The 25404-nt window shown below is 46.6% G+C and overlaps 1 pseudogene; it reads right to left on the reverse strand.

The window, feature by feature from the left end:
• Window positions 1–9487: 9487 nt before the first annotated feature.
• Window positions 9488–9927, reverse strand: LOC100613752 (large ribosomal subunit protein uL29-like; annotated as a pseudogene).
• Window positions 9928–25404: the final 15477 nt, after the last annotated feature.

Genomic DNA, 25404 nt, shown 5'->3' on the forward strand with positions numbered 1-25404 from the left:
TGCAGCTGGGCTCAGTGGCTCAGCACTTTGTAGTCCCAGCACTTTGGGAGGCCGAGGTGGACGGATCACCTAAGGTCGGGAGTTTGAGACCAGCCTGGCCAACATGGTGAAACCCCGTCTCTACTAAAACTACAAAAATTAGCTGGGCGTGATGGCACACACCTGTAGTCCCAGCTACTTTGGAGGCTGAGTCACGAGAATCGCTTGAACCCAACAGGTGGAGGTTGCAATGAGCCGAGATCACGCCACTGCACTCCACTCCAGCCTGGGCAAAAGAATAAGACAGAGCAAGACCTTGTCTCAACAAAAAAAAAGAAAGAGAAACAATACACTTGCACACACATGTTTATAGCAGCACAATTCGGAATTGCCAAAATATGTAACCAGCCCAAATGCCCATCAATGAATGAGTGAATAAAGAAAATGTGATATATATACATACCATGGAATACTATGATATATATATATATATACCATGGAATACTACTCAGCCATAAAAAGGAATGAAATAATAGGATTTGCAGCAACCTGGTTGGAGTTGGGGACCATTACTCTAAGTGAAGTAACTCAGAAATGGAAAACCAAACACCATATGTTCTCACTTGTAAGTAGGAGCTAAGCCATGAGGATGCAAAGGCATAAGAATGATACAGTGGACTTTGAGGACTTGGGGGAAAGGATGGGAGGGGGGCGAGGGATAAAAGACTACACATCGGGTACAGTGTACACGACTCAGGGGATGGGTGCACCAGAATCTCAGAAATCACCACTAAAGAACTTACCAAACACCACCTGTTCCCCAAAAACCTACTGAAAAAAAAAATTCAAAAAAAAATGGACCTATCCAAAGGAATGAAGAATACTGAAAATGGTAGCTATGTGAGTATGTATATATGTAAATATATATATATGTGTCAGTATGTATATATGTACAAACATATATGCACATATATTCCACACACATATACACATATATTCCCCCCACCACCACCATTTTTGTTTGTTTGCTTTTATTTATTTATTTTTTTGAGACAGAGTTTCACTCTTGTTGCTCAGGCTGGAGTGCAATGGCGCGATCTTGGCTCACTGCAACCTCCGCCTCCCAGGTTCAAGCGATTCTCCTGCCTCAGCCTCCTGAGTAACTAGGATTACAGGCACCCACCACCACGCCCGGCTAATTTTTGTATTTTTCGTGGAGACGGGGTTTCACCTTGGCCAGGCTAGTCTCAAACTCCTGACCTCAGGTGACCCACCCGCCTCAGCCACGCAAAGTGCTGGGATTACAGGCATGAGCCACCACGCCTGGCCTGTTTGTTTTTAGAGACCAGTTCCCCCTATGTTGCCTAGGCTGGTCTAGAACTCCTTGGTTCAAGCAATCCTCATGCCTCAGCCTCCCAAGTAGCTGGGATTACAGAAGCATGTCACTGTGCCCCGCTTGCCCTGTCTGTTAGTTAAATCTTTTTAAAGAGGTAATTGAGGCCAGGTACGGTGGCTCACACCTGTAATCCCAACACTTTGGGAGGCCAAGGCAGGCCAATCACCTGAGGTAAGGAGTTTGAGACCAGCCTGGCTAACATGGTGAAACCCCGTCTTTACTAAAAATAGCCGGGTGTGGTGGCACGCACCTGTAGTCCCAGCTACTCGGGGAGACTGAGGCAGGAGAATCGCTTGAACCCAGGAGACGAAGGTTAAAGTGAGCCAAGATCGTACCACTGCATTCCACCCTGGAAGACAGAGTAAGACTCCATCTCAAAAAAAGAAAAAAAAAAGTAATCGATTGTAAAAAACAAAACAAAAAGCCCAATACTGTATTGTGGGACTTTTGCACATGGAACATTTATCAAGACAGACCATATTCTGAGCCATAAAACAAGTCTCAGCCAGGTGTGGTGGCTCACGCCTGTAATCCCAGCACTTTGGGAGGCCAAGGCGGGTGGATCACCTGATGTCAGGAGTTCCAGACCAGCCTGGCCAACATGGTGAAACCTCGTCTCTACTAAAAATGCAAAAATTAGCCAGGTGTGGTGGCACATGCATGTGATTCCAGCTACTTGGGAGCTGAGGCAGGAGAATCACTTGAACCCGGGAGGCGGAGGTTGCAATGAGAAGAGATCATGCCACTGCACTACAGCCTGGGTGACAAGAGTGAAATTCTGTCTCAAACAAAACAAAACAAAAAACAAGTCTCAATAAATATAAAGGATTCAATTTAATGTATTACTTTAATAGCATAAAGGTTGGGAAAGAAATGGGAATATACTACTGTATTCATATATATATGAGGTTGTATAATATCACTTAATGATAGACTGTGGTGAGTTAATGATGTATAGTATGAACCCTAAAGTAACTAATAAAGTAACAAAGAGTTATAGATACCAACAAAGAAAATAAAGTGGATATAAAATAAGAAATCTAAAAAAAAAAAAAAAAGCAGAAAAAGAGGAACAGGGGAACCAAGAACAGATAAGACAATTAGAAAACAAATAGCAAAGGCCGGCACGGTGGCTCACACTGTAATCCCAGCACTTTGGGAGGCCAAGGCGGTTGGATCACCTGAGGTCAAGAGTTCGAGACCAGCCTGGCCAACAGGGAGAAACCCCGTCTCTACTAAAAATACAAAAATTAGCCAGGCATGGTGGCAGGTGCCTGTAATCCCAGCTACTTGGGAGGCTGAGGCAGGAGAATCGCTTGAAACCGGGAGGCAGAGGTTGCAGTGAGCCGAGATCATGCCACTGCCCTTCAGCCTTGGCAACAGAGCAAGACTCCATCTCCAAACAAACAAACCAAAAAACAAAACAAAACAAAACAAAAACAAGGCCGGGCGTGGTGGCTCATGCCTGTAATCCCAGCACTTTGGGAGGCAGAGGCGGGAGGATCATGAGGTCAGGAGATCAAGACCATCCTGGCTAACACGGTGAAACCCCGTCTTTACTAAAAATACAAAAAATTAGCCGGGCATGTCGGCATGCGCCTGTAGTCCCAGCTACTCAGGAGGCTGAGGCAGGAGAAGGGCATCAACCCGGGAGGTGGAGGTTGCAGTGAGCAGAGATTGCGCCACTGCACTCCAGCCTGGGCAACAGAGTGAGACTCCGTCTAAAAGAAAAAAAAAATAGCAGGATGATAAAATGAAACATACTATATCAATCATTACATTAAAAGTAAATGGGGGCCGGGCACGGTGGCTCACTCCTGTAATCCCAGCACTTTGCGAGGCTGAGGCGAGCGCATCACGAGGTCAGGAGATTGAGACCATCCTGGCTAACACAGTGAAACCCAGGCTCTACTAAAAATACACAAAAAATTAGCAGGGCATGGAGGTGGGCGCCTGTAGTCCCAGCTGCTCGGGACGCTGAAGCAGGAGAATGGCGTGAACCCAGGAGGCAGAGCTTGCAGTGAGCCGAGATCTTGTCACTGCACTCCAGCCTGGGCGACACAGCAAGACTCTGTCTCAAAAAGAAAAAAAAAAAAAAAAGTAAATGGGAGCCAGGCGCGGTGGCTCACGCTTGTAATCCCAGCACTTTGTGAGGCTGAGGCGGGCGGATCACAAGGTCAAGAGTTCGAGACCAGCCTGGCCAACACAGTGAAACCCTGTCTCTACTAAAAATACAAAAATTACCTGGGCGTGGTGGCACACGCCTGTAATCCCAGCTACTCGGGAGGCTGAGGCAGGAGTATCGTTTGAACCCAGGAGGCAGAGGTTGCAGTGAGCCAAGATCACACCACTGCACTCCAGCCTGGGTGACAGAACTAGACTCCATCTCAAAAAAAAAAAAAAAAAAAAAAAGGCCGGGCGTGGTGGCTCAAGCCTGTAATCCCAGCACTTTGGGAGGCCGAGGCAGGCAGATCACGAGGTCAGGAGATCGAGACCATCCTGGCTAACACGGTGAAACCCAGTCTCTACTAAAAATACAAAAAATTAGCCGGGCGCAGTGGCGGGCGCCTGTAGACCCAGCTACTCGGGAGGCTGAGGCAAGAGAATGGCGTGAACCCGGGAGGCGGAGTTTGCAGTGAGCCGAGATAGCGCCACTGCACTCCGACCTGGGCGAAAGAGCGAGACTCCGTCTCAAAGAAAAAAAAAAAAAGTAAATGGGAGGCTAGGTGTGGTGGCATTTGCCTATAATCCAAGAACTTGGAGTGGCTGAGGTGGGAGATTTGCTTGAGCCCAGGAGCTCAAGACAAGCCTGGGCAACATAGGAAGACCCTGTCTCTACCAAAAAAAAAAAAAAAAAAAAAAAGCCCAGCGTGGTAGCACATGCCTGTAATCCTAGCTACCTGGAGGCTAAGTTGGGAGGATCACTTAAGGCCAGGTGGTTGAGGCTGCAGTGAGCTGTGATCGCACCACTGCACTGCAGCCTGGGTAGCAGAGTGAGACTCTGTCTCAAGAAAAATAATAATGATAATAAAGTAAATGGTTTAAACAACCTATTTAAATATCAGAGATTTTTAGACTGGATAAAAAAGCAAGATTCAATATATGCTGCCCACAAGAATGCATTTATTTATTTATTTATTTTGAGATGGAGTCTCGCCCTGTCACCCAGGCTGGAGTGCAGTGGCACGATCTTAGCTTACTGCAAGCTCCGCCTCCCGGGTTCATGCCATTCTCCTGCCTCAGCCTCCCGAGTAGCTGGGCCTACGGGTGCCCGCCAACACGCCTGGCTAATTTTTTGTATTTTTAGTAGAGACGGGGTTTCTATATATATATTATATATTATATAATCTATTATATATCTATTATATATTATATAATCTATTATATATTATATATATAATATAGATATATAATTATATATAATTTATATATAGCCATCTCAAAAAAAAGGTAAAAATGGTAAATTTTATATTTTATATATATACACATATATATACATGTATACATATGTGTGTGTGTGTGTGTGTGTGTGTGTGTGTGTGTATATATATATATTTTTTTTTGAGACAGAGTCTTACTCTGTCACCCAGGCTGGAGTACAGTGACATGATCTCAGCTCACTGCAACCTCTGCCTCCTGGGTTCAAGCAATTCTCGTGCCTCAGCCTCCTGAGTAGCTGGGATTACAGGCGCGCACCACCACGCCTGGCTAATTTTTGTATTTTTAGTAGAGATGGGGTTTCTCCATGTTGGCCAGCCTGGTCTCAAACTCCTGACCTTAAGTGATCCACCCACCTCGGCCTTCCAAAGTGCTGTGATTACAGGCATGAGCCACCATGTTTGGCCTATTATTTATATTTTACCACTCAGAATACAAGACAGAGATTGGCAGAATGGATTTTAAAATGATCCAACTACTCTTGAACAGACATTTATCCAAAGAAGAAAGACAAATGGCAAATAAGCAAATAAAAATATGTTCAACATCACTAATAATTAGGGAAATGCAAATCAGAACCACAATGGGTCAGGCATGTTAGTTCATGCCTGTAATTCCAGTATTTTGGGAAGCTGAGATGGGAGGATTGCTTGAGCCCAGGAGTTCAAGATCAGCCTGGGCAACGTTGTGAGACGCCCATCTCTACCAGAAAAAAAAAAAAAAAAATCAAAACCACAATGAGATACCACTTCATACCCGTTAGGATGGATATTTTCTAAATAATACATTTTTTAAATAATATATTTTTAAAAAACAGAAAAAGTGTTCATGAGCATGTGAAGAAATTACAACCCTTGTACCCTGCTGATGGGAATGTAAAGAGATGCAGCCACTAAGGAAAACAGTATGGAAGTTCCTCAAAAAATTAAAAATAAGCCAGGCGTTATGGTGTGTGCCTGTAGTCCCAGCTACTTGGGAGGCTGAGGTAGGAGAATTGCTTGAGCTCAGGAGTTTGAAACCAGCCTGGACAACATGGGAAGACCCCGTCTTTAAAAAAAAAAAAAAATAGAATTACCATATGACTCAGCAATTACACTTTTTTGGATATTGTATTAGTTCATTTTCATGCTGCTGATAAAGCCATACCCAAGACTGGGAAGAAAAAGAGGTTTAATTGAACTTACAGTTCCACATGCCTGGGGAGGCCTCAGCATCACGGTAGGAGGCAAAAGGCACTTCTTACATGGTGGCGGCAAGAGAAAAATGAGGAAGAAGCAAAAGAGGAAACCCCTGATAAACCCATCAGATCATGTGAGACTTATTCACTATCATGAGAATAGCACGGCAAAGACCAGCCCCCATGATTCAATTATCTCCCCTGGGATCCTCCCACAACACATGGGAATTCTGGGAGATACAATTCAAGTTGAGATTTGGGTGGGGACACAGCCACACCATATCATTCTGCCCCTGGCCCCTCCAAATCTCATGTCCTCACATTTCAAAACCAATCATGGCTTCCCAACAGTGCCTGAAAGTCTTTTTTTGTTTTTTTGTGTTTTTTTTGAGACGGAGTCTTGCTCTGTCACACAGGCTGGAGTGCAGTGGCACGATCTCAGCTCACTGCAAGCTTCGCCTCCCAGGTTCACGCCATTCTCCTGCCTCAGCCTCTGGGGTAGCTGGGACTAGAGGCGCCTGCCACCACGCCCAGCTAATTTTTTGTATTTTTTTGTTTTTATTAGAGACGGGGTTTTACCGTGTAAGCCAGGATGGTCTTGATCTCCTGACCTGGTGATCCGCCCGCCTCGGCCTCCCAAAGTGCTGGGATTACAGGTGTGAGCCACAGCGCTGGGTCTCAAAGTCTTAACTCTTTTCAGCATTAACCCAAAAGTCCACAGTTCAAAGTCTCATCTGAGACAAGGCAAGTCCCTTCCACCTATGAGCCTATAAAATCAAAAGCAAGCTAACTACTTCCTAGATACAATGGGGTGTACAGGTATTGGGTAAATACAGCTGTTCCAAATGGGAGAAATTGGCCAAAACGAACGGGTTACAGGGCGCATGCAAGTCTGAAATCCAGCGGGACAGTCAAATTTTAAAACTCCAAAATGATGTCCTTTGACTTCAGGTCTCATATGCAGGTCACGCTGATGCAAGATAGGGGTGCCCACGGTCTTGGGCAGCTCCGCCTCTGTGGCTTTGCAGGGTACAGCCTCCTTCTGCTGCTTTCACAGGCTGTCGTTGAGTGTCTGTGTCTTTTCCAGGTCCACGGTGCAAGCTGTAGGTGGATCTACCATTCTGGGGTCTGGAGGATGGTGGCCCTCTTCTCACAGCTTCACTAGGCAGTGCCCCAGGAAGGACTCTGTGTGGGGGCGCCGACCCCACATTTCCCTTCCACACTGCCTTAGCAGAGGTTCTCCATGAGGGCCCCGCCCCTGCAGCAAACGAATCAGATCTTGTGAGACTTATTCACTATCGCGAGAATAGCATGGGCAAGACCGGCCCCATGATTCAATTACCTCTCTCTGGGCCCCTCCCACATCACGTGGGAATTCTGGGCGATACAATTCAAGTTGAGATTTGGGTGGGAACACAGCCAAACCGTATCTGATATTATCCAAAAGAACTGAAAGCAGGGATTTGAACAGATATTTGTACACCCATGTTCACAGCATTCACAACAGCCAAAAGGTGGAAGCAACCCAAGTGCTCATCAACAATAGAATGAATAAACAAACTGTGGTATATAAATACAATGGAATATTTTATTCAGCCTTCAAAAAGAATGAAATTCTCACACGTGCTACAACAGAAATGAACCTGGAAGACAGTATGCTAAGTGAAATAAGCCAATCAAAAAAAGAACAAAAACTGTATGATTCCACTCATATGAGGTACCTAGAATAACCAAATTCATAGAAAGAATAGGACTTTCCAGGGACTAGGAGGAGAGGAGAATGAGAGTTATTGTTAAATGTGTACAGAGTTTCAGTTTGGGAAGAGGAAAAAGGTTCCGGAAATTGATGGTGGCAATAGTTGTACAGTGTGAATGTACTTAATGCCACTGAAATGTAGCCTGAAAAATGGTTGAAATGTTTATTTTATTTATTTATTTATAGATGGAGTCTCGCTCTGTTGCCCAGGCTGGAGTGCAGTGGTGTGATCTTGGCTCATTGTAACCTCCACCTCCTGGGTTCAAATGATTCTCCTGCCTCAGCTGCCTGAGTAGCTGGGATTACAGGCATGGGCCACCATACCCACCTAATTTTTGTATTTTTTTAGTAGAGACAGGCTTTCACCATGTTGGTCAGGCTGGTCTCGAACTCCTGACCTCATGATCTGCCTACCTCGGCCTCCCGAAGTGCTGGGATTACAGGCATGAGCCACCATGCCCAGCCAGAAATTTTTTTTTTTTTTTTTTTTTTTTTTTTAGTTTAGTTTTTGAGATGGAGTCTCGCTCTGTTGAAAAAAACAGAAAAAGTGTTTTTTCTGAGCCACCATGCCCAGCCTTGAAACGGTTTTTAAAATCCAAGTGGCTGGGCGTGGTGGCTCAGGCCTGTAATCACAGCACTTTGGGAGGCCGAGGTGGGTGGATCACCTGATGTCAGGAGTTCAAGACCAGCCTTATCAACATGGTGAAACCCTGTCTCTACTAAAAATACAAAAATGAGCAAGGCATGGCGGCACGTGCCTGTAATCCCAGCTACTAAGGAGGCTGAGGCAGGAGAATCACTTGAACCAGGGAGTCAGAGGTTGCAGTGAGCCGAAATCATGCCACTGCACTCCAGCCTGGCGACAGAGCGAGACTCTGTCTCAAAAAAAAAAAAAAGAAAAAGAAAAAAAAGAAAATCCAAGTACATTAAGTATATGCTATTTATAAGAAACTTTAGGCCGGGTGCGGTGGCTCACGCCTGTAATCCCAGCACTTTGAGAGGCCGAGGTGGGTGGATCACGAGGTCAGGAGATTGAGATCATCCTGGCTAACACGGTGAAACCCTGTCTCTACCAAAAATACAAAAAAATTAGCCAGGCGTGGTGGCGGGCACCTGTAGTCCCAGCTACTCAGGAGGCTGAGGTAGGAGAATGGCGTGAACCCGGGAGGTGGAGCTTGTGAGGCAGGAGAATGGCGTGAACCCAGGAGGTGGAGCTTGCAGTGAGCCGAGATAGCGCCACCGCACTCCAGCCTGGGTGACAGAGAAAGACTCTGCCTCAAAAAAAAGAAAAAAGAAAAAAAAAAGAAACTTACTTTAGACTCAAAGACACAAATAAATTGAAAGTGGAAGGATGGGAAAGGTATCCCATGAAGAGTGTAAAGAGAGAAAAATGGCTATACTAATATTAGACAAAATCGATTTTAAGTAAAAAAGTGTTACACAAGATAAAGGAAGAAATTTTATAATGATAAAGGAGTCAATTCATCAAGAAGATACGGCAACTATAATAACATACATGTTGAACAACAGAGTCCCATAATATATGAAGCAAATATTGGCAGAGTTGGGGGCAGAAATAGTTTTCAAAAAAGAATTAAAGATATTTAATTTTTAAGAGAATATGGCACAACTGAAATTCTCATGCATCACTGGTAGTGGTGTGGCATGGTACAACCACTTTGGAAAACTGTTTAGAATTTTCTTATAGATTTTTTTTTTTTTTTTTTTCTTCTCAGCCAGGCGTGCTTTATGGACAATGTGCTCCTCAGGCCTTGACCGCGTACTTCCCCAGCGGGTACAGCCGCTCCTTCCGCTGCTGCTTCTTGGTCTTCGGGTTCTCCTCATGCTTGTTGAGCCGGCGGCGCATGGCGCGTGTCTTCTTAGGCCGCAGGTCCAGGGGCTTGTAGTTCCTGCCCTTGTAGAATTTCCTGAGGTTTTCTTTCTGAGTCTAGTTAATAACTGTGAGAACACAGGCAATGGATTTGCGGACGACTCGGATCTTAGAGAGCTTGGAGGCCGCACCGCCTGTCACTTTGGCGACGCGCAGCTGGGACAGCTCCACCTTCAGGTCGTCCAGCTGTTTCAGCAGCTCCTCCTTCTTCCCGCGAAGATCTCGAGCCTTGATCTTGGCCATTGCTGCACAGGCCGCCGACGCCGCCGCGCCGCCCGCTCCGAGGCAAAGAGCATAGATTCAAATATAAACTTACCTAATGATACAGCAAGTGCACGCCCAGAAAAAAATGAAAATATATGTCTTCAACAAATGTGTACAAAAATATTTATAGCAGATTATTATTTTTTGAGACAGGGTCTCACTCTGTCACTCAGGCTGGAATGCAGTGGCGCTATCTTGGCTCACTGCAGCCTTCGCAGCCTGGGCTCATGTGATCCTCCCATCTTCACTTCCTTGAGTAGGTGGGATTACAGGTGTGTGCCACCATGCTTGGCTAATTAAAAAAAAAAATTTGTAGAGGTGAAGTCTCACTATATTGCCTAAGCCAGTCTAGAACTCTTGAATTCAAGTGATCCTCCCACCTCGGACTCCCAAAGTGCTGGGATTACAGGCGTGCACCACGGCGCCTGGCCTGTAGCAGCATTATTTTATTTAGTTACTATTTAAATTTTTTAATTTTTTGACAAATTATAATTTTACATCTTTAAGGGGTACAAAGTGATATTATTATATATGTTTATAGTTTGGAATTATTGAATCAACCGAATTACATATCCATGTCCTTAAATACTTACCATTTATTCCTCCTGTCTAACTGCAACTTTATACAATTTGACCAACATCTCTCCATTCCCCCTACGCGTGGCCTCTGGTAACCACCAATATACTCTTTGCTTCTTTTTTTTTCAGATGGAGTCTCGCTCTGTCGCCCAGACTGGAGTGCAGTGGCGCGATCTTGTCTCAGCCTCCCGAGTAGCTGGGATTACAGGCGCCCGCCACCGCACCCAGCTAATTTTTTGTATTTTTTAGTAGAGACAAGGTTTCACCGTGTTAGCCAGGATGGTCTCGATCTCCTGACCTCGTGATCCACCCGCCTCGGCCTCCCAAAGTGCTGGGATTACAGGCGTGAGCCACTGCGCCTGGCCAATATACTCTTCACTTCTATGAGTTTGATTGTTTTATTTTCCACAGACATAGGAACATGAGGTATTTGTTTAGAAATAGTTCAATAGTAGTTGGAGACTTCAATCCCCTACTCTCAATGGGTGGAATACATTCCTACAGAGATGATCAATAAGGAAACACAGGACTTGAAAACCAGTATAAACCATGCCGGGTGTGGTGGCTCATGCCTCCAATCCCAGCACTTTGGGAGGCAGAGGCAGGTGATCACCTGAGGTCGGGAGTTCGAGACCAGCTGGACCAACATGGAGAAACCTCGTCTCTAAATACAAAATTAGCCGGGCATGGTGGTACATGCCTGTAATCCCAGCTACTCGGGAGGCTGAGGCAGGAGAATCGCTTGAACCTGGGAGGCGGAGGTTGCAGTGAGCCGAGATCGCTCCAGCCTGGGCAACGAGAGTGAAACTGTCTCAAAAAAAAAAAAGAAAGAAAGAAAGAAAAGAAAACCAGTATAAACCAACTAGACCTAACAGACATATACAAAACCCTCCACTCAGCAACAGCAGACTATACAGTATCCTCAAGGGCACATGGAACACACTCCCAGATAGACGATATGTTAGGCCACAAAACAGATCTTAATAAACTTAAAAACCTTCCAACAAAGAAAAGCCCAGAATTAGATGGCTTCACTGGTCAATTTTTTTTTTGTAACCAAACATCTAAAGGAGAATTAATACCAATCTTTCCTAAACTATTCCAAAAAATTGAGAGGAGAGAATATTTTCTAACTCATTCTGACTCAGTTTTTCCCTGATATCAAAAGCAGACAAAGGTGCAAAAGAAAACTACAGGCCAAAATCCCTTACTAACATAGGTGTTAGCCCATGGAAGAATTCTCAATTAATTTCAAAGGACTAAACTCATACAAAGTACTTTCTCTGACCACAGTGGAATGAAGCTAGAAATCAAATGTGGAAGAAAAACTGGAAAATTTGCAAATATGTGGAAAGTAAACCACACACTCTTAAACCAGCAAGTCAAAGAAGAAACCACTAGGGAAATATAAGATATTTTTAGACCAATGAAAACATACCAAAACTGATGGGATGTAGTAAAGGCAGTACTCAGAGGAAAATTTATAGCTGTAAATGCCTAAAGATCTCAAATCAACAACCTAGCTTTACACCTTAAGGAATTAGAAAAAGAAGAGCAAACAAAACCTAAACCCAGCAGAAGGATAGAAACAATAAAGATTAGATAACAGATAAATGATGTAGAGAATTTTAAAAAGTAGAATTGGCCAAGCTCAATGGCTCACGCCTGTAATCCCAGCACTTTGGGAGGCCGAGGCAGGTAGATTACCTGAGGTCAGCAGTTCGAGACCGGCCTGACCAATATGGTGAAACCCTGTCTCTACTAAAGATACAAAGAAGTTAGCTGGGTGTGGTGGCACGCGCCTGTAGTCCCAGCTACTCTGGAGGCTGAGACAGGAGAACTGCTTGAACCTGGGAGGCGGAGGTTGCAGTGAGCCGAGATCGTACCACTGCACTCCACCCTGGACGACAGAGTGAGACTCCGTCAAAAAAAAAAAGTAGAATCAGTAAAACCAAAGTTTTTTTCAAAGTTGGTTCTTTGAAAAGACCAAAGAAAAATTAAAACTTTAGACTAAGAAAAAGAGAGAGAAGACGCAAATACCTAAAATCAGAAATAAATGCCGAAATATTGCTACTGACCTTACGGAAATTAAGAGGATTATAAGCAAATACTATGAACAATTGTATGCCAACAAATAAGATAATCTGGATGAAATGGAAAAATTCCTAGAAACACACAAATTATCTAAACTGACTCAAGAAGAAATAAAAAATCTCAACAGACCTATAATAAAAGATAGAATCCGTACTCAAAAATCTCCCAACAGCTGGGCACGATGGCTCATGCCTGTAATCCCAGCATTTTGGAAGACCAAGGCGGCTGGATCACCTGAGGTCAGGAATTCAAGACCAGCCTGGCCAACATGGTGAAACCTCATCTGTACTAAAAATACAAAATTAGCCAGGCGTGGTGGTGCATGCCTGTAATCCCAGCTACTAGGGAGGTTGAGGCAGGAGTATCACTTGAACCCCGGAGGTGGAGCTTGCAGTGAGCTGAGATGGTGCCACTGCACTCACTCCAGCCTGGGCAACAAGAACTAAACTCTGTCTCAAAAAAAAAAAAAATCTCCCAACAAAGAAAAGTCCAGGATCAGGTTGGCTTCATTGGCCAGTTCTATCAAACATTTAAAGAAAAATTAAGGGCTGGGCGCAGTGGCTCACGCCTGTAATCCTAGCACTTCGGGAGGCCAAGGTGGGTGGATCACGAGGTCAAGAGATCAAGACTATCCTGACCAACATGGTGAAACCCCATCTCTACTAAAAATACCAACAAAATTCAGCTGGGTGTGGTGGCACATGCCTGTAGTTTCAGCCACTCGGGAGGCTGAGGCAGGAGAATCACATGAACCTGGGAGGCAGAGGTTGCAGTGACCCGAGATTGTGCCACTGCACTCCAGCCTGGCGACAGAATGAGACTCCATCTCAAAAAAAAAGAGAAAAAGAAAAATTAAGGCTAGGTGCAGTAGCACATGCTTGTAATATTGACACTTTGGGAAGCCAAGGTAGGAGGATTGCTTGAACCTAGGAATTTAAGGTTACAGTGAGCTATGATGACACCACTGTACTCCAGTCTAGTTGACAGAGAGAGACTTTGTCTCAAAAAAAGAAAAAAAGTAGGTGGGGTCCAGTGGCTCATGCCTGTAATCCCAGCACTTTGGGAGGCCGAGGCGGGTGGATCACCTGTGGTCAGAAGTTCGAGACCAGCCTGGCTAACCAACATGGTGAAACCCTGACTCTACTAAAAGTACAAAAATTAGCTGGGCGTGGTGGCTCATGCCTGTAATCCCAGCTACTTGAGAGGCTGAGGCGGGAGAATCGCTTGAACCCGGGAGGCAGAGATTGCGCCACTGCACTCCAGTCTGGAAGACAAAGCGAGACTCCACAAGAAAAAAAAAAAGAAAAAAAGAAAAGAAAAAAAAAAGAATGGATACCAACCCTACACAGCCTCTTGCAAAAATTGAAGAGGATCCACTTCCTAACACATTCTATTAGGCCAGCATTACCTTGATACCAAAGCCAGAGAAAGAGTCCACAAGAAATTGATAGACCAATATTCCTTATGAATATAGATATAAAAATCCTCAACAAGCACCTATAGTCCTAGCCACTCAGGAGGCTGAGGCAGCAGAATCCCTTGAGCCCAGAAGTTCAAGGCTGCAGTGAGCTGATTGTGCCACTGTACTCCAGCCTGGGCAACAGAGTGAGACACTGTCTGCAATCAATCAATCAATCAATAAAATAAAAAATTTTTTAGCCAGGTGTGGTGGCCCATGCCTGTAGTCCTAGCCGCTTGGGACACTGAGCCAAGACAGTTGTTTGAGGCTGGGTGTGGCGCCTCATGCTTGTAATCCCAGCACTTTGCCAGGCTGAGAGGGGAGAATCACTTGACTTCAGGAGTTTAAGACCAGCCTGGGCAACATGGTGAGACCCCATCTCTACAGAAAATACAAAAAATTAGCTGGGCATGGTGGCATGCACCTGCAGTCCCAGCTACTTGGGAAACTGAGGTGGAAGGATCACCTGAGCCCGGGGAGGTTGAGGCTGCAGTGAGCCGTGATAGCACCACTGCGCTCCAGCTTGGGCAAAAGAGTGAGACCCTGTCTCAAAAAACAAAAACAAAAAACAAAAAACCCTCAACCAACTACTAGCAAACTAGTATAAAAAATCCAGTAGCACATCAAAAAGGATTATATACCATGACCAAAGATTTATTCTAAGAATGTAAAGGTAGTTCAACAGAAACTCAATGTCATACACCACATTAATAGGACAGTGAGACAATAACATACCCCGTGTATGTTATTTCTTTCAATCTACTAATAATCTTTATGAGGTAGATGTCATTAGCTCCATTTTGAAGCTAGAGACTCTGAGATTAAGGTACTAAGTGACTGGAGGCTCCAAGGGTAGTGAGTAGTGGGGTCAGGGTACTCCATGCCAACCTGGCAAGGGGTGAGCACAGGCAGTGTGACGGTGGGAAACAAGACTGCCCACATGATCGTCTCTCTCTTTTTTAATAAAAATATTTTATTATTTATGTTTGAGACAAAATCTCGCTCTGTTGCCCAGGCTGGAGTGCAGTGGGATTATGTAGTATTGAGAGGTGACAGCATGCTGGCAGTCCTCAGAGCCCTCGCTTGCTCTCGGCACCTCCCCTGCCTGGGCTCCCACTTTGGTGGCATTTGAGGAGCCCTTCAGCCGCCCCCACTGCAGTGTGGGAGCCCCTTTCTGGGCTGGAGCCCACTCCCTTAGCTTGCAGGGAGGTATGGAGGGAGAGGCAAGAGCGGGAACCGGGGCTGCGTGCGGCGCTTGCGGGTCAGCTGGAGTTCCGGGTGGGCGTGGGCTTGGTGGGCCCCGCACTCGGAGCAGCCAGCCAGCCCTGCTAGCCCCGGGTAATGGGGGACTTAGCACCCGGGCCAGTGGCTGCGGAGGGTGTACTGAGTCCCCCAGCCGTGCCGGCCCACCGGCGCTGCGCTCGATTTCTCGCTGGGCCTTAGCTGCCTTCCCGCGGGGCAGGGCTCGGGACCTGCAGCCCGCCATGCCTGAGCCTCCCACCCACTCCATGGGCTCCTGTGCCGCCCGAGCCTCCCCGACGAGCACCACCCCCTGCTCCACGGCGCCCAGTCCCATCGACCACCCAAGGGCTGAGGAGTGCGAGCGCACGGCGCAGGACTGGCAGGCAGCTCCACCTGCAGCCCCGGTGCGGGATCCACTAGATGAAGCCAGCTGGGCTCCTGAGTCTGGTGGGGACGTGGAGAGTCTTTATATGTAGCTCAGGGATTGTAAATACACCAATCAGCACCCTGTGTTTAGCTCAAGGTTTGTGAGTGCACCAATCGACACTCTGTATCTAGCTGCTCTGGTGAGGACGTGGAGAACCTTTATGTCTAGCTCAAGGATTGTAAATACACCAATCGGCACTCTGTATCTAGCTCAAGGTTTGTAAACACACCAATCAGCATCCTGTGTTTAGCTCAAGGTTTGTGAGTGCACCAATCGACACTCTGTATCTAGCTGCTCTGGTGGGGCCTTGGAGAACCTGTGTGTCCAAACTCTGTATCTAACTAATCTGACGGGGACGTGGAGAACCTTTGTATCTAGCTCAGGGATTGTAAACGCACCAATCAGCTCCCTGACAAAACAGGCCACTCGGCTCTACCAATCAGCAGGATGTGGGTGGGGCCAGGTAAGAATAAAAGCAGGCTGCCCGAGCCCTTGTTGGTAACCCGCTCGGGACTCCTTCTACGCTGTGGAAGCTTTGTTGTTTCACTCTTTGCAATAAATGTTGCTACTGTTCATTCTTTGGGCTCACACTGCTTTTATGAGCTGTAACACTCACCAGGAAGATCTGCAGTTTCACTCCTGACCCAGCGAGACAACAAGCCCACCAGAAGGAAGAAACTCCGAACACATCTGAACATCAGTCAGAAGGCACAGACTCCAGACGTGCCACATTAAGAGCTGTAACACTCACCGCGAGGGTTTGTGGCTTTGTTCTTTAAGTCAGTGAGACCAAGAACCCACCAATTCTGGACACAGTATGATCATAGCTCACTGCAGCATCAACTTCCTGGTCTCAAGTGATCCTCCCACTTCAGCCTTCCACGTAGCTGAGACTACAAGTGCATGCCACCATGCCCAGCTAAGTTTTTTTATGTTTTGTAGAGATGGGGGTCGCTCACTGTGTTGCCCAGGCTGGTCTTGAACTCGGGCTCAAGCAATCCTCCAGCCTTGGTTTCCCAAAGTGCTGGGATTACATGCATGGGTCACTGTGCCAGCCATGATCATCTCAATCAATGCAAAAAAATGCATTTGACAAATCAACACCCTTTTATGACTGAAAAATCAGCACACCAGGAGTAAGGATTTTAGCAAATGGTGTTGGAATAATTGGATATCTACATGGAAAAAAATCAATCCGGCTCTATATCTCACAACATATACAACATTTATGAAGTATGATTTCATTTATAGAAAACTCCAGAACATGCAAACTCATGTAATGGGACAGAAAGCAGATTAGTGTTTGCCCAGGGTTAGGGGGCCAAGGGCCAGGGGAGAGGGCACAAAGGGGCACAAAAAACTTTTGGCAATGATGGATATGTACATTATCTTGGTTGTAGTGATAGTTTCATAGGCAAACATGTCATGACTTTTCAAGTTACGCATTTTAAATATGTGCAGCTTACTGTATGTTAATTATAGTTAAATACTGTTTTTTTTTTTTTTTTTTTTTTTGAGACGGAGTCTCACTTTGTCGTCCAGGCTGGAGTGCAGTGGTGCGATCTTGGCTCAATGCAACCTCTGCTTCCCAGGTTCAAGCAATTCTCCTGCCTCAGCCTCCCGAGTAGCTGGGATTACAGGCTTTAGCCACCATGCCCGGCTAATTTTTGTGTTTTTTAGTAGAGACGGGGTTTCATCATGTTGGCCAGGCTGGTCTCAAACTCCTGACCTTGTGATCCACCCACCTTGGCCTCCCAAAGTGCTGGGATTACAGGTGTGAGCCACTGCTCCCGGCCTCAATACAACTTTTTAAAAAATGTGATAAAGAGGTTGGGCACGATGGCTCACACCTGTAATCCTAGCTCTTTGGGAGGCCAAGGCAGGCAGATCACCTGAGGTCAGGAGTTCAAGATCAGCCTGGCCAACATGGTGAAACCCCTTCTCCACAAAAAATACAAAAATTAGCTGGGCGTGGTGGCAGGCACCTGTAATCCCAGCCACTCAGGAGGCTGAGGCAGGAGAATCACTTGAACCTGGGAGGTGGAGGTTGCAGTGAGCCGAAGTCGTGCCACTACACTCCAGCCTGGGCGACAAGAGCAAAACTGTCTACAAAAAAAAAAAAAAAAAGTAATAAAGAATGCCTTTTAAAGTCGGGTGGGGTGGCTTATGCCTGTAATTCCATTATTTTGGGACGCCAAGCAAGAGGACTGCTTGAGCCAGGAAACGGGAGAGTAGCCTGGGCAAAATAGTGAGACCCCCGTCTCCACTAAAAATAAAAAAAAAATTATCAGAATGTGGTGACGTGTGCCTTTAGTCCCAGCTGGACTCTAAAAACCTGGGCTCAAGCAATTCTCTTGCCTCGGCCTCCCAAAGTGCTGGAATTACAGGCATGAGCCATTGTGCCTGTCCTAAAATTGTTTTAAATTTATTTTAAAGATTTTAAGTAATTAAATTTATTTTAATTAAAAAAATTTGTTTTAGAGACAGGGTCTCATTTTGTCACCCAGGCTGAAGTACAGTGGCACCATCATAGTTCACTGCAGCCTCGAACTCCTGGGCTCAAGGGATTTTCCTACCTCAGCCTCCCAAGTAGCTGGGATTACAGGCCCATAGCACCATGCTTGGCTAGGTTTTTATTTTTAGTAGAAAGGGAGTCTCAGTTTGTTGTCCAGGGTGGTCTTTAACTCCTGGGCTCAAGCCATCCTCCCACCTCAGCCTCCCAAAGTGTTAGGACTACAGGTGTGAGCCACTGAGCCTGGCCAAAAAAATTGTTTTTTAAAGAGTCTTTTAAAAATTAATTAGTGGAATTAATGACTGACAACTCCACAGACCAAGCTCCAGGGACTGACTGGGAAGAGGCAGACACAGTAAGGAAGAGGAACTGAGACTGCCCGCAGACTCTTCCTGCCTGCCGCTTTGTTGCACAGGCCCAGCCTTGCCAGGCCAGCCCAGGGTGTCCTGACCCCAGGGGCGCCTTCTTCCAGGCTTTTCCCTACACTGGCTCACTTTTTTGCGAAATCGCTTGTTCCTTGTGCAGCCCCTGTGTTTTCCCACTTTCCTACCTTCACTCGAGCGGTTTTCCCACCATCTCTGCCAGTTGGAAACCCGTTGGTCTCCTGTGGGAGGCTGGAGCTGGGGCCAGGTCGGCCTCGGGCTCCCACCCCACTCTGAGGTAAGGGGTCGGTGGAGCTGGGCAGGGCCAAGGCTAGGGGGAGGGAGGATGAGGTGCCCCATGCTGGGCCTGCATACCTCCAAGGGACAAGTGAGCGGGGACTAAGTGAGTCCTGAAGATTCAACGGAGGGAACCCCTCACCGACCAGCCCCTGACAGCACCAGAGGCCTGACTTGCAACACACTTGTTCTCCATCCCCAGCTTTCCTTCACCTTCCCAACCTGCTCCATATTCAACTGATTTTCCCTCCCGTCCTCCAGCCCCCTGCAGGCTTCAGCTGCCTCTGCAGTGAGGTGTGGATGGAAGTACCTGCCTCTCAGGGTAGATGTGAAGGTCTGGGTCCTGGGCCCTGGGCCTATGCAGGTAGTAGGTGTTCAAGGAATGGTCTGAACTGATGGGAGAGTGCTTTTTTTTTTTTTTTTTTTTTTGTTTTGTTTTGTTTTGAGACGGAGTCTTGCTCTGTCGCCCAGGCTGGAGTGCAGTGGCGCGATCTCTGCTCACTGCAAGCTCCGCCTCCCGGGTTCACACCATTCTCCTGCCTCAGCTTCCCAAGTAGCTGGGACTACAGGCGCCCGCCACCACGCCTGGCTAATTTTTTTGTGTTTTTAGTAGAGACCGGGTTTCACCGTGTTAGCCAAGATGGTCTCAATCTCCTGACCTTGTGATCCGCCCGCCTCGGCCTCCCAAAGTGCTGGGATTACAGGCGTGAGCCACCGCACCAGGCCGGGAGAGTGTTTTATAAGTTGAAAAACACTAGAAAAATAATATTAGCTATTATAATTGGTCCACTCAACTTCCTCAGATGGAGTTTGCCCCAAGCAAAACAAATTTCCCTCAACTCCACCCCATAAACTGCAAGTCCCCATAACTGCCCCTCCTCTTCTCCTCCTTTCCAGGCTCACCCAAACTTGGCTTCCTCTGCCTGTCCCAGGCACAGGCCTGGCAGGAAGTGACCAGCCTCCCATTAGCTCTTGCCACAGGTCTGGGAGAGTTCACAGGCTGCTGAGCTGAGATAAGAGGACCGGCAGGAACTGAGGGTTTCCTCACCCTAGAAAAGCATCTCCTCCTACTACTCCATTGCCCTCCAGACTCAAGGCAGGAAGAGAAACCTGGGGAAGGGGCCTCAGAGGAGAGGCCTCCATCACGTGTTCATTCTGACTGGTCAGTGGGTGCCACACTGTTTGAATGTCACCCTTGCCCCAAAGGAAGAGCCTCTTTGCATGGCTCTCCCCACCTCCTCCACCTGCTCCAAATGTCTCCCACACCAGGTCCCAGGGGACCTTGCATTTGCTTCCAGGGTTTGGGGGAAGTGAAGGGGTATTTGGAGGGAGGGGGTTGAGGGGACCAGGTGACACTGGCACACATTTCTTGTGTGGTGGACATCCCCAAAATGTCATTTGGCTCTTTGCTTGTTCCAACCCATATTTCATTTCCAGGGTACCTGCTCTGTACCACTTAGCTGGATACCACAATGGAGAAATATCTTCCCTTCGTTCAGAAGGCACCTTCAGAACAGGGGCATGTCCAAGCGGACACACAGTCCAGCGTAGGGAGAAGTATCTCAGAGATCTTTCCCAAAGGAGGGCACAGAACGTGTGAATTGTGAAACAGTGTGATGGTATAGGATGCATTTGGAGAACTGCAAGAAGTTCTACGAGGCCAGGAGAAAACAAGGATGAGGCAGTGGCAAGAAATTAGTCTGGTGAGGTGGGCAGGGGCCAACTCACGAAAGGTATTGGGTACTAATCTAAGGAGGTGGAAACTTACCCTGAAAGCTATGGGTAGGAAGAGAACAAGAAATGTTGCCAAGGACACCACAGGATTTGGGGGCCAGTGGTCAGTGGTCAGATGAGAACTGACAAGTGACCTTTGGACTTGTCAATGTGGTAGTCACTGGCCATTGACAGGAAGCATTGGAGGCTGAGTGGAGGGGAGGCATGAACCCATAGTGACCCCATGGTGTATATGGTTTTCTCTGGGCAGGCTCAGCTCTCACATAGGAGGGGATAAAAATGGATGGATTATCCCAGCACTTTGGGAGGCCGAGGCGGGCGGATCATGAGGTCAAGAGATCGAGACCATCCTGAACCAACATGGTGAAAGCCCATCTCTACTAAAAATACGAAAATTAGCTGGGTGTGGTGGCATGTGCCTGTAATCCCAGCTACTCGGGAGGCTGAGGTAGGAGAACTGCTTGAAGCCGGGAGGTGGAGGTTGCAGTGAGCCAAGATCGTGCCACTGCCCTCCAGCCTGGTGACAGAGTGCAGAGTGAGACGTCTCAAAAAAAAAAAAAAAAAAAAAGATGGATTAATTCGGGTCTGGCATTCTGAGGGAGACTACACTGGAAGGACATGGGGACAAGAAAGATGGAGTAATTAATGGTGAATGAGTGATGAAGTCATGGGCATGGGTCTTGATGTGGCACTGGCTGATAGAGTTTGGTGGCCAGAGTGGGATAACCTTTTTTTGGAGACAGATTCTCACTCTGGCTTCCAGGCTGGAGTGCAGTGGTGCGATCTTGGCTCACTGCAACCTCCGCCTCCTGGGTTCAAGCAATTCTCATGTCTCAGCCTCCCGGGTAGCTGAGATTATAGGCATGCACCACCACACCCTGCTAATTTTTTCGTATTTTTAGTAGAGATGGGATTTTGCCATGTTGGCCAAGCTGGTCTCAAACTCCTAAGCTCAAGTGATCCACCTGCCTTGGCCTCCCAAAATGCTGGGATTACAGGTGTGAGCCACCACGCCCAGCCAGGATAACCATTTTAAAAAAGATTTTCATGTCAATAGAAACAGAGCAGCTAGCTATTTACAGCATGGCCAGTGATCTGTATTTTCCACTTAGAGTTCCAAATTAGAATACTGGTGAAATCCCTTCTCATTGTGTCTATTTCTAAATCTGTGAAACAGAGGATTGGACTAGATGATCCCTAAAATCCTTCCTGCTCTATCATGCAAGGATTCACTGCTATTGTTTTATCTGTATCCTCTTCACACCTACCTAAGCATAATGACCAGCCATCTGCCCTCAATAGATGTTTGTGTGGAGTACCTGATGGTCTCTCTCACAAAAGACACCTGTCAGCATCTAGGCCCATCACCACTGCCTGTTTATTGAGTGATGGTGATGTCATGAGGAAGTCCCTCCCTCTGCCTCCCTTGCAACCCTTCCTGTGAGGTGTGTAGGGACCAGGTACAAATCCAGCCCTCATTCGCCCTTCCCCACCTTCAGTTTCTCCTTGCCCTGGTCCATCTTACAGTCTGAAAGGACCAAGAGAGAACTGCCAAGTGGGCAGGTTCTGGCGCACCAGACCCCCATGCTGAACTGCACTTCTTCTATTACCTTGGATATGTTACTTTACTTCCACATTTTCTTCTAAACGTTGTGACTCTTTTTTCTTTTTTTTTCTTTTTAGAAAAACCTTCCTTTTATTTGAGAACAAAATGTAAGTGAAAGAAGAATCAGGCTTAAAAAGTCCATATTTATAGTTCCTTTAGCTTAGATATTTCACAAATGACTCTTTTTTCATATTTGTGAATTTATTTTCATAAGTGGTGTGTGAGGTAGGGATTTTTATTTTTACTTTTTTAGATGGAGTCTTGCTCTGTTGCCCAGGCAGGATGGAGTGCAGTGGCATGATCTCGGCTCACTGCAACCTCTGCCTTCCAGGTTCAAGCGATTCTCCTGCCTCAGTCTCCCAAGTAGCTGGAATTACAGGCACCTGCCACCACGCCGGGCTAATTTTTGTATTTTTCGTAGAGATGGGGTTTAACCATGTTGGCTGGGCTGGTCTTGAACTCCTGACCTCAGGTGAGCTGGCCTCCCAAAGTGCTAGGATTACAGGCATGAGCCACTGTGACTTTTTTTTTTTTTTTCGAGCCAGGTCTCCCTCTGTGTCCTAGTCTGGAGCGCACTAGCGCAATCATAGCTCACTGTTGCCTCCTGCTTCTGGGCTCAAGCAATCCTCGTTACTTGATTGTCCCAACCCCACTTGCTAAAGATCCCTTCCTTTCCCTACTCAGGTGCATGGTTCCTCTGGCTCCTACCATATTCCCATGTATGCACAGGTCTGTTTTTTGGTCCCCTGCTCACTTTTATTGTCTAATTGATTTCTATTTCTATCCAGCTATTCCATTTATCACATTTAGTTACTGTACCTTTATATTAAGTCTTGATACTGATTGAACATAGGATTTCCATTGTAGTCCTGTGTTTTCCCTGGCAGTTTCTTCAAATTGTCTTAGACATCCTTAGTGCTTTACCTGTAGTTTTTAGATAAGTTTGTCTAGGTCCTTTAGAAAACAGCTTCCCTAAGCCTCCATTTCCTTTACCATGACCTATGCCTCACAGGCCTGCGAAGACTTAAGTGTAAAACAGTGACCACCACCTGGCCAGGAACACAAGAAACATTGAGTAGATAGTATCATCTTCCCCAAATGCCCAACCTGATGCAGTCACTGTTCTGTTAAAAACATTGTTGGCTTCCCAGGCATGCAGAGTAAAGGTCAAACACAGCCTGCTAAGCCACCTGACCCCAGCTAACCTTTCCCATGGCACCTCCTGCTTCTCCCTCCTCCCTGCCCACTATCCCTATCATGTTCCCTGAACACAGTGCTCTGCCCTCAAACATGCTGTCCCTTCACGCTGGGATCCCACGCATCCCTCATGGATCCTCTCAGACGATGCCTCCTTTGAGGAGTTAAGACACTCCCTCGGGCTTCTTGTATTGCATGTATCGCTTTGCATTGTGATTACTTGTGTCTGTTGTGACTTTGTGTCTTATTTAGTGAACTCAGCACAGGCCTTGGCATTTCCAAAGAGGTGCCATCATTTGATAATCACACACTGACTTTGGTGTCACACACACTCTTTCACTTATTTAACACACTAATCCTGCAAAGTAGACTTCTCCCCCACTGAACAGGAGGGAGCAGGGATGGTAATTTGTTCAAGATCAAAGAGCTTGTCAGCAGCGGAGCAGAGACCTGGGCTAATTCCCAACATTCGTATCTTCTATTACACCAGGCAGCCTTCGGATGAATGACTGTCCTTCTTCACTTTTCTGAATTTCTTATCTCCGTCTCATCCTTCCATGGTCCTCCCACCCAAGCTCTCTCTGATATTGCTCCTTCCTACTTCACCCCCCACGTGGCTTACTGTTCCCAGGCTGTCACCTCTCCCATTTCATGCCATCTGTCACCCAAGCAGGTGCCTCTGTGAGGACTGTGTGTCCTAGGTTTAGCACATTGCTGGTATTCAGAACACAGAACATGGAACCTCATGGCTACATCCTCAGATGCTGAGATGTTAGCTGGGTGTCACAAGATCAAGGACATAAATAAACCCTTCACAACCTAAATCTGTTGGAAACCAGAAAGCAAGCAAGGCCATGGCTTGTTAACACCAGGCTTTCTTGGAACAGTTATCAGGTGCCCAGAGATGGAAGCCACCCTGACTGGGGATGAGCAGTTATTCTACCAACTCAAACTGGCTTAGACGGTCAGTGCTACCACCTGGCATGTCAACAAAGGATGGAGGAAGTGCAGTGCTGCTCCCCGCAATGATATGAGCTGCAATGGTGTCCTTTGGGCTGATTTCCTTTCTCCACCCACGTCCAAAGTTTTGGGGCGTCTCTTTAGAGTTCTTTCTCTCTAGCCACAAGTCCTGCAGGCCATTGGAAGACTAGGCTGCAGAAAGGTAATCCTGAACTTTGCCGTTTACCCTCTGCAAATGAAACAGAATCATGTAGTAAATGTGATGATGGATCAGCTTTAGAATGGTCCATAATGATCTGACATGGGCGAGTGGGAAGTTTCCAGAACACTCTAATCCCAATTAGAGGTGGCCAGTTGGTGGTTTCCAGAGTACATCACCTGTATCACCATGTATGAGTTCATAGCCTCATCACACACACTAAATCTGGCCCACCTGTATCAGCATGTATGAGCTCATAGCCTCATCATATACACTAAATCTGGCAAAAGAATCCTTTGATGGAGGAATTAAGGGTGATCATCATGGAACGGACAAGGAAGCCTGCAGAATCAGAATTTTAGGTGGAGCGTTCTGACCAACTGATAGGGAATTTGTCCTGTGGTGGAATGAAGTCAATACGCCATTATTATTGCTCAGTAACCAACTTTCTGCCTATTTTTTGCTTCCCATACAGCCAGCCAGTACACAAACCAGGTAACTTTGATGTTTATCATCATATAAATGAACCGATTAGCATCTGGGCACATACATTAGTCTCTTATGAATTAGATTTGTGAGTCTTGTTCCTGGAATTGACTCTCTCCCACTGATCCCATCAGGTTTCTTGGCTTAAAATACTTGACCAGTGGTGATGCCAACAGAGTCCCATCCTAGAGAAGCCAGCTTGTCTCGGAGGATGGGTGTTTCTCTGTGATACGCTGTTCATTCTTGTTTCTATATCCCCCTCTGCATTTCCACTGCACTCCTTGAGTCTGCAGAGCCTCAAGCATGGTATCACAACAGCTTCCAGACTGCTCCACTCCAAACTCTCCTG

The sequence above is a fragment of the Pan troglodytes genome, chromosome 5 (genome assembly GCF_028858775.2).
Source record: "Pan troglodytes isolate AG18354 chromosome 5, NHGRI_mPanTro3-v2.0_pri, whole genome shotgun sequence".
Lineage (NCBI taxonomy): Eukaryota > Metazoa > Chordata > Mammalia > Primates > Hominidae > Pan > Pan troglodytes.